Consider the following 9,000-nt stretch of genomic DNA (forward strand, 5'->3'; position numbering starts at 1 on the left):
GATGGTAGCTAGACTGGTTGATCGATTAATCGCACATCTGGCGCTCAGTGTAGTTAAACACGCATTTGCACTGTGTAGGGCTAGGCGATATAGAATTTCTTTATATATCACAATATATTTTTTCCATTTCTGGCTATTACAATATATATCACGATATAAAGCATTACCGTTAAAACGGTATATATAAAATTTGTCAAATTTGAACGTTCTACTCAAGAGAAATGTTTAATTATCAGCAGGTGGTATATATTTAAATATACATTTCCTGTCATCTTTTAAACATAGCAGATGAACTGCAAACTTTTTCAGATAACTAAGACTGAAAATTCAAACAAAAGTTTTCAAGTTTCAAAAGAGAACAGAAATATAACACTAAACTATTTGATGAGTTCCTTTAAAACACAAAACATTATTTCTACAAATAAACTCTAATATTTTTAAGTTTTACAGAACAAACATCCAATTGACAAACATTTTTGTCAACATTCTGTGAATAGACTAGGAACTAAAAGCCAATTCTCTTCTGTTGCTGCTGTGCAGGTCTGACCTTTGTTGTTTTTGCTGGAGAATCATTGTTTACTTCAATCTGAGATTGAACATGCTTCGGGCCTCTGCTTCAGGTGAGAAAAAAGATTGATGGTATTTCCAAAAATTGTATATTCACAAGAACCTGTTTTAAAAATCCAACTCCCATATATCATCTTTCACAAGAACATTGACTTATATATTACCTCACCTAAATTAATGAAAAGTAAAAATGCAAGAACAATTAAAAAAATTTTTGTGTACAATGACTTAGGTGATTAAGAAGAAGAATAAAGGGCAAAGCCAGAGAAGATGACAAACTGGTGAAAGCTGAAAAAGGACTGTTGCATGACTTTAAAGGCCCGTACACACCGGGACGAATATTCGCCAGCGTTTTTCAACACGTTTTTGTGTTCACACCCAGGCGATTGTCGCTGACGATGAGCCGAGGGAACATACAATTTCATTCCCTGACATTAGATGGCGCTTAATATAAAACAGAAATACTCCTGTACACAAGGTGGCGCTGCGCAACTTTACGCTTCTTAAAGTCGCTTTTCACTCAGAAGAAGAGAGCAAGTATTTACGCGCTTGTCAGAGTCATACAAAGAAAACATGAATATTTCCAGCACCAGTTGCTCCAGTTCCAGCGATGAAAAAATTATTGTTCTGTTGAATGATGAAAGACGCCGATTTTGGGTACATCCCATAGTTACGAGAAAAAAAACGACATGGGGAGTTTTATCGACTGGTCCAAGGGCTGAAAATGTATCATGAGCGTTTTCGGGGATATTTTAGAATGTCCGTCCTTATTTCTTCGCGGCTGTGTGGATGCAACTTGGCGTCTATCTTCTTCGCTGGTATGTGTGCTCAGAAAGGCAGTTTTGTGTTTGAGCGCCCCCAAGTTGTGTTTTGCTGTAACTTCAGAAGCTCCAGACACGTGTGCAAAAGCGCCCTTCTCATTGGTCGTATAGTTTTTGACGCGGCGCGTCAAACCAAAAAAACGAACGTTTTAAAAAAAAAAGACGTTTTTACGCGTGACGTTTTTCGCGTCGGTATGCACACTCACATTGGTGCCCTTTGTTTAGTCACGAGGCGTTAAACGTCGGCGAATATCGCGCGCGAAATTCGTCCCGGTGTGTACGGGCCTTAAGAAGCAGCTGAAACAGGCTCTGGCTGGTCAGGGGGTACTCCCAGATGACTGGATAGCTACAACTAATGTGATCAAGTAGATAGATAGGAGTGTACTTGGTGTGTCATCAGGAAAGTTGATATGGGGACTTGGTGGTAGAATGAGAAGGTGCAGGAGCAAGAGGCTAGCCAAAAAGAAATTGGAAACTGAGAGGAATGAGGAGAGGGAACAGGACTAGGTGAAAGTAGATAGGACTAGAAGGAGCTGCATTTCCAGAAGAAAATGCAGGGTTGAATGCTGTATTGCTGAATGAAAGCAGAAATATGATGAAAAAGCTGAACATTGTAAAAGTAGAATGTCTAAAATAGGTCAAACATTGTAGAAGGAGTTAAGCATTAAAGCTGAAATTGTTGAAAAAATGGCTGAAATGTCCTGGAAAATCCTGGAATATTTTGAAAAGTTAAAGGACCAAAAGTCAAAGATGAACATTGTAAAAGTAGAATGACCAAAACAGGTCAAAATTTGTAGACGGAGTTAAGCATGAAAGCGGAAATTGTTGAAAAATTGGATGTACTGTTGAAAATTTGAAGATGATGCTAAAATGGCTAAAAGTGCTAGCATCAGCATCATCAACTGACTCAAAAAACACATTGTTTGAGAGTATCATATTGGTAAAAGCTACATGTTCTAAGTTGACACAAAATCCACTTTTTTCAAAATGGCGGCTTTTCTATTAATTTTATCTCCATAGCAACCGTTTTATGTTTGGGTCGCCTGGGGATAACGAACAAATCGACGTCAGTTTCAGACAAATCGGAAAAAGTAAACCTTTGGACATCCTTAGCAACGAAGTATGTTTGCTAACCACGCCCACATTCCATATATGTCCAGATCCAGTGAATTTCTATATGTTCAGTTCCAGGCATGGATGAAGTTTATTGCAATATTTGCTTCAGATTTTGTCATAAAATGGCCACCAAACAGTAGGTTGTGTCGACATCCCATAATGATTTTATAGTCCAAAGCCTTGTGATTAGGGATGGCCCGTTTGACACGGGGCTTCGGCGCGCGGTTCACCTTCATGAAACAGAGTGTTTCGGCACAATGTTTCAAAGCGTGTGTCAACCAGCGCAGATCACGTGATTGATGACATATGACACGCCAAATGCATCACTCACCTGAACCAGGTTTCAGATCTCAGGTGTGTTTGATCAGAAGGGCGCGCTGTTGTCTATAAATACAGATGAATCCCAAACAACGTTTCCCAACCAGTTCTGTTGTTTCCCGTGTATCGTAAGAATCAACGTCATGGCACCCGGTAAAAAACGTTCTGTGGCTTGGGATCATTTCAACTTGACTTCTCCAAATAAGGTAATACACTATTAACGTTATTTTATTAGTAGCCATTGCTGATTGTGTCAGTTTTATAGGTATGTCTGTCAATTGAAAAGAATCATTTTTATTCTTTCCTTTTTTTTTTTTAGGTGCAATGTTTGATTTGCAAACATGAATTTGCATTTAATGATAGTACATCCTCCATGATGCGACATCTCCGCTCCGTTCATCATGTTGAAACTCCGCAGTCGGCAAATCAAGCCTTCAATCCACCTTGTATTGGTAATAAGAATATATCCAACTAATGGCACACTAAGAACTGAAACAGATAGCTCAGTGGAAAAATCAGTGACATGTGAATGCTGAGGTTCCGGGTTCGAGGCTCAGCTTCTACAATTAATATTTTTTTTTTTCTTCATATGTATATTTTGCAGTGTCAAGAAAGCAAGAACTTGATTCTGCATTGGTGGATATGATTGTAATGGATGCACAACCATTTTCAATTGTTGAAGACAAAGGCTTCTGTTGGGTTCAAACAACCTGCAACATCATAACAATTCAAAAAGGAAAGAAAGACCAACGGACAAAGGTACCTTTACGAGGAGAGCAGACAGAGATCTACCCAGTAAACAATCTCTCTCCACTCTGGCGCAAATTCTGCTGCCTCCTCTTTTAATAAGTTGATTTGGGTTGTCCCTAAGTTACACATGCGCTGAGCTCTAAGGAGGGGAAACAGATAAAAACACAGCTGCAGCGCTATCAGAAAGCATTTATTACAACATGTCCATCCTTCCACAGTCTTTTCAAAACATCTCTGGACCTGCAAAGCCGTTTCTCACAGATAAACTAACACAGAGCGTCCTTCGATTCATTTTAGACACAGCTAACACAGGTTCTCAGGAGAATGCTGAAAAGACGCAAAGATAAACATTTTCTCCCAAGGGTGTCACCTCCACCTTCCTGTGAAACAGATTTGGACACACACAGACACTTCTGCAAACATGATTAAATCACCTATACATATATAGCAAGGTGATGCATAAAATAAGCAAATATGAGATAACCTATATACATTATTCCAACAGCTTCAAGGTAAGGTGGCTAATATTATATAGCATTTACATTATTTATGTTTTTGTGTACATAATAAGCTGTATTTTATTTGTCACTATTAGGCTTTTGTCAACCTTTTGGACCCATCCTACATAATTCCTAGTAGGAAGGCCTTGAGGACAATGGTGGAGGAGAAGTACAAAGCCAAAAAGGAGAAGGCTTTAGATGTGGTTAGCAGGGCCTCTGCTGTCAGCCTTACAGCAGACATGTGGACATCCATTAACATGGACGCTTACTTGGCTGTAACATGCCATTTTATCACCGAGGAGGTAGGTATCCCCTGCTTTGTGCAATGCTTTGGTTTATGTATCTCAGTTTGACTTTGTTCATTCTAGGTGGAGCTGGCCTCTGTGGTCTTGGGGGTTCTGAAGTTTCCCCAAACCCACACTGCAGCTCACTTGGCTGAGGCCAAAAATCTTCTCATGGAAGAATGGGGAATTAAAGGGAAGGTGCGAGCCAGATCAATAAAGTACAAAATCATTCATCAATATGGCCTCCCAATACCTAATATACATGATTTGTGAACATGTAATCTTTCTTCCTGGTTACAGACTGTGCTCCCAACATGGTTGCATGTGCTAATATATATCTGCTTCGGCACATAATGTGTTTTGCACATATGCTTAATTTGCCCAAACTCCTGAACTAGAGGATATCCAAAGTAAGGGGCGTAGGATTGTCGGTCTTTTTAAATCCAGCACCACAGCGAAGGAGAAGCTGTCAGAGATGCAGCGACAGCTGGCCAGGCCAGAGCACAAATTAATACAAGAGGTGAAACATTTTCTTTTTTTTAAATCTAAGATTTTACATGTTTTTGCAGTTGTTTATTGTGTTACTTTCTTCTCTCCTTTAAAATGTGCTTGCTGTCTTATCTTAGGTGGAAACAAGATGGAACAGCACATTTAATATGTTGGAAAGGTTGTTTAAGGAGAGAGAGCCACTGGGGGCAGCTCTGGCCACCCTCCATACAGACCTTCCTCCACTCACCTCAGAGGACTACCAGGCCATACACCACTGCTTGAGCATTCTTTCACCGTTTCAAGAGGCCACAGTTGAGCTTTCGACAGAAAAACGAGTGTCAGCATCCAAAGTCATTCCCATGGTCAAAATGCTGAAACATTACATCTCAAGCAGGTGTGGTCAGATCACACACCCACTTGGTGAAAAACTGGCCACTAACTTGAAGAACAATCTCCATGAGAGGTTTTCAGCTCTGGAGAAGGTCACTGCTCTGTCAATGGCAACCTTGTTGGACCCAAGGTTTAAAGAGCTGGGGTTCTGCAGCCAAGGCTCTGCCCACACGGCCATAGAGCGACTCACTAAAGAGTGTGCTGCAACAATGCAGGCGCTACTTCCAGAGGCACAGCCACAGTCGCCACCTAGAGAAGGTCCTTCAAGTTAGCAGGAAGATGGTGGTCTCTGGGCCCTGCTGGACAGGCATGTGGGGGTTCAGCAGCAGGTGACCAGCACAACTGCCAGTGCAACAGTGGAGGTTCAGAGGTACAGTAAAGATTAGAATCCTCATCATAACTTCTGCTCATTTTAGACTGGTGCATGACAATAGGCTATTAATGTCCTTCTAGGTACTTAAAGGAACCTCACATCCCAAGGACTCAGGACCCACTGAGATACTGGGTTACCCACAAGGTTTTATACCCACATCTCTACAAGCTGGCAATGAAGTTTTTATGCACACCAGCTTCATCTGTGCCTTGTGAGAGGATCTTCTCCAAGGCTGGCGAAATCGTCAGCCAAAGACGAAACAGGCTGAAGCCCAGCACAGTGGAGAAAATTCTGTTTTTAAATAAAAATCTATAACATGTATCCCACCCAGTCATGTTAGACCCTGGTTCACAATCACTCATTCTCACTTTATACATGGCATTCACAATGTAACACAAGCACTTCTCACAAATCTTCAAACATTGTCTTTGTTTTATTTCCACACTGAAGTGTTACAAGGGCAAGGAACTTAGTGGAGTAGATGATATATGTCCTGTCTGCCACCAGATGCCGCTGTTCTGTGTGGTTTCGAAGCCCCAAATGCTTCATTCATTTTTCTGGCACATTTACACGTAGCCCCATGAGAGCTTCATGGGGCTTCGATTCCCATCCCTACTTGTGATCATTTTAATGTTTGAACGGTGTCTCGAGCTACAAGTATGTTGAAGTTATATTGGTTGAAAGAAAGGTTTCAAATTTACAAAAACACAAAATGGCTGCTAAACAGTCTCCATCCCATAATGATTTCAAATCTCGATATCGTAATGCAAAGCACTGATCATTTGACAGTAAAAGTGCAGACACCTTCTCCAGTAGGGGGTATCCTGTCAAATGCTGAACCTCATGATTAGTTCTCTCATCTATGCATCTGCCATTAATCTTAGCACACTTATCCGTGTATAATGGAGACACATACTGATCATCAGCTAGCTAGCTAGCTAGCTAGCTAGCTAGCTAACTAGCCGAATGACACAGCTTTACATTGTCATTTAACCACTAACATATGTGATGTAACAACATGATAGTCACTTCTCGTAACAGCCACCTAACTCATGGTTTGGGAATCAACACTTTCCCATGAGCCTTAGCGGCCGTGGGCGGGGCTAAGGCCCGGGTCCCGACGCTTGTCCACAAGATGGCTGGAGCACATATTTGAACTGCAGCTTCCAGCTACGAGGAGGAAAATAAAAAATACATCAAAACTAACTTAGATTTGCTCCCACTGTTTTTTCTAACATACATCGAGTGTTTGTGTGTGTGCTTTAAGCTGCTGTGATCATTTCAACGTTTGAATGGTGTCTCTAGCTAAAATTGTGTGGAAGTTGTAAGGGTTGGAAGAATCTAAGGTTGTCAAAGATTGAATGCTGTACTGCTTAATGAAAGCTGAACTTGCTGATGAAATGGCTGAACTGTCCTGGAAAATCCTGGAAAATCTTGAAAAGTTAAAGGATAAAAAGTCAAAGCTTATGAGTAATACCACCTGAAAGAAAATTCTTCCATGTAACAAAATATAATTGAGTTAGTGGAACTGAATTTTATCAGAAAAGGCAAGGTAAAAAAGAATGCAGTAGCAGTTAGAAGCCAGCCTCAAACTCAGAACCTCAGCATTATAAACCCACTTACCAAGCCACTGAGCTAACACTTTTGTGACAACACAATGCAGCCGGTATAAATTAATCAGGCTTGTCTTGTATCGTCTTATTGGGAGAAGCCGAGTTGAAACGATTTCATGCCACAGTTCGTTTTTTACGTGGAAAAAAACCAACATAAGTTTTCACTTTTGAAAAGTCGAAGGATTTGAAGGACCAAAAGTGGTGGTAAAAAAAATTTTGGAGGTAAAAAAATTGTAGAAGGAGTTAAACAAGGCCCGAAATTGTTGAAAAAATGGCTGAATTAATGAAAATTTGAAGATTTGAAGGAAAGGAATGAGCTGAACTGTTTCATACAATGGCTAAAGTAAGTAAAAACATGTAAAAGAAGTTAAGCACAAAGATTCTCTATGTATTTTAATGGAGCAAAAAATCCTGGAAAATCCTGGAATATCTGAAAAAGTTCAATGATTTGAATGACCAAAAGTAATAACTGTAATAAGTTGAAAGAGCTCAACATTTTAAAAGTAAAATGGCAGAAAATTTTTTTATGGGTCCGAACCGGGTGTCGAACCGGGCACTTCGTGCACCATAACTTCCCAATGCATTTTAATAGGGCAAAAATTCCCGGAAAAACTGGAATAGCTTAAAAAGTACAAGGATTAGAAGTACCAAAAGTCATAGCACCCATAAGCTGAAAGAGCTGAACATTTTAAAAGTTGGATGGTTAAAATGGGTTAAAAATTGTAGAAGGAGTTAAGTGTCAAAAAACGCTGGAAGATGAGCGTAATAAATAAAGAGAAACAGGAAAACAAAGGGTTGAATGCTTTACAACATTCTACCAAATATAATGTACTGACGAGTGTCCTTAATGTAATAGAAAGATAGATATAATACTTTGAAGACTTGATAAATGTAGAAAATGAGAGAGAACAAAGAATAGGAGAGATGAATGTTGTGGAGCAGGAAGCAAAGATTACTGTATTTTTACAATGTCTTAGTGTGGCTGAATGAGGTTTACGTAAAGAGACCAGATGGTTTTTTCCACGCGTCACAGTCTCTGTTAATCTGTGACTCCACGTACGCACATCTCACAGTTGCTGTGAAAAAACAAGTGAAGCAAATTAACTCAGAGCTTGCTGTCATTTCGGGAGGCTTGACAATTGAACTCCAACTGCTGGACATCGGTGAAAACGGGGCGTTCAAAGTGAGGTTGCGAACGGCGTGGGAGTGATGGATGACTCTTGGCGAACACTAAGACTGGTGCTGATAGGCACTTGGTCCTGATGATATGCCTGTGGAGGTGGAAGTGTCTAGGAGAGACAGCAGTGGAGTTTTTGAATGGGTTCTTCAACAGAATCTTAGTTATTGAAAAGATGCCTGTGGAAGTGAAGAGAAGTGTGATGGTGCCCATTTTTAAGAATAAGGGAGACGTGAAGAGTTGTGACAACTACAGAGGGATAAAGCTGATGAGCCATTGTGATGGTGTAGCACTGTCAGCTGGTGGCTGCGCTCACACTCACAGACGTGCGCGTGGACGCGCACATGTAGGCACGCAATCACACCATTCATCTGCTTTGACTTACTTTTCTCTCCATCCCTGTTCCTCTACAGGTATCCCTGGGGGTACACGAGATTGCCGACTCTTATTCGTCGAAGGAAGTAGAGACCGAGCCACCAGGTCATGTGACTCACCTGACAGTGTTTGTATTTTTATTTTGAAGGGAAATTATTGAGATTTTTGTAAATAACAGATTTTGCTTCTTTGGATGAAAATGTTTATTTTTGTATGTTTATTTCTGT

The 9,000-nt window shown here is 40.4% G+C and overlaps 1 long non-coding RNA gene across 1 annotated transcript; it reads left to right on the forward strand.

Annotated features, from left to right (window-relative positions):
• Positions 1-4,764: 4,764 nt before the first annotated feature.
• Positions 4,765-5,929, forward strand: LOC111948750 (uncharacterized). The gene is made up of 3 exons (XR_002874728.2): positions 4,765-4,876; positions 4,983-5,605; positions 5,689-5,929. It is a non-coding gene; the product is annotated as an uncharacterized LOC111948750 (long non-coding RNA).
• Positions 5,930-9,000: the final 3,071 nt, after the last annotated feature.

This window comes from Oryzias latipes, chromosome 2 (assembly GCF_053564925.1).
Source record: "Oryzias latipes strain Hd-rR chromosome 2, Olatipes_Hd-rR_3.1".
In the NCBI taxonomy this organism is placed as follows: Eukaryota; Metazoa; Chordata; class Actinopteri; order Beloniformes; family Adrianichthyidae; genus Oryzias; species Oryzias latipes.